This window comes from Pteropus alecto, unplaced genomic scaffold, assembly GCF_000325575.1.
Source record: "Pteropus alecto unplaced genomic scaffold, ASM32557v1 scaffold52, whole genome shotgun sequence".
Classification (NCBI taxonomy): Eukaryota; Metazoa; Chordata; class Mammalia; order Chiroptera; family Pteropodidae; genus Pteropus; species Pteropus alecto.
Window position 1 is genome coordinate 1648336 of NW_006433941.1, and position 1311 is coordinate 1649646.

At 36.3% G+C, this 1311-nt stretch overlaps 1 pseudogene; it reads left to right on the forward strand.

The window, feature by feature from the left end:
* Window positions 1-806: 806 nt before the first annotated feature.
* On the forward strand, window positions 807-925 carry LOC112477071 (annotated as a pseudogene).
* Window positions 926-1311: the final 386 nt, after the last annotated feature.

Consider the following 1311-nt stretch of genomic DNA (forward strand, 5'->3'; position numbering starts at 1 on the left):
CAGGACATGGAAGCAACTGAAATGTCCTATGATAGATGACTGGCTAAAGAAGCTGTGGTGCATATACACAATGGAATATTACTCGGCTAGAAGAAGAGATGAAATACTGCCATTTGTGACAACATGGATGAATCTCGAGATTATCATGCTAAGCGAAATAAGCCAGACATAAAAAGCTGAAAATCACATAATATCACTTATATGTGGGACATAAACCTAAAAGCAACAGACTAACAGGACAAACAGAGACTCATGGACATGGACAATAGACTAGTGGTTACCAGTGGGTGGGTGGGGGAGAAGAAGGAGGTAGATGGGGTAAAAGGGGTCAAATATGTTACGACGGAAAGAAATCTAACTATGGGTGGTGAATACACAATGCAATATATATGCCTTACTGTTGAATCGTACACCTGAAGCTTATTGGATTTCATTAACCAATGCCCCTAAATAAATAAATAAATAAATAAATAAATAAATGCAGTTTACTTATGCGAATTATTCCTCAATAAAACTGTAAGTTAAAAAAAGAAACGTTCACCATTTCTTACATTTATTCATGATCTCATTTGAAATTTCAAGAATCTTGGAATTGGGATTTACCATTTCTTACCGAGATGTAAAGAAATTGAGACTCAGAGATGTTAACTTGTTCAAAGTTATATGGATGATAGGCAAGGCATGCCTACTGAGCCTTCAATTTCAGAATTCAATGTGAAGATAATCTTCTAAATGAGAAATAGAGGAATTAATATTTTTCTCTAAATTAATTTTAATGTTTTGCATTAAAAATAAATTTGTTCCTTGTCTATGGCCGTGCCATCCTGAACAAGCCCAATCCCGTCTGATCTCAGAAGCTAAGCAGGGTCGGGCCTGGTTAGTACTTGGATGGGAGACCACCTAGGAAGGCCAGGTGCTGTAGGCATAAAAAGTAAATAAATAAATAAGGGATTGTAAACTGACAAGTTCCTCGCAATCTGTGAGGTCAATCGAGGGTTGCCTCGCCTAAAAAAAAAACATTTGTTCCTCCAACCTAATGTCTCTCACAGATTCCATACATGCCTTTTAAAAGTACAGAACTCTCTAGAATCACTAGCAGAGAATATTCCTCCTCTTTTATTTTTCCACAATTAATACAATGACTTTGTTTAACATACTGATTTACTGATCACTTCCCTGGGCTCTGGCACTGTACAAATTGTAGGATGAGATTATGTAAAATGTAACATTTTAAAGATGTTTCTATGTGGAGACTTTAAAAGCAATACATCAAAAGAGGAAGAACAGTTGTTGACCTTGCTGGTCTTCTTG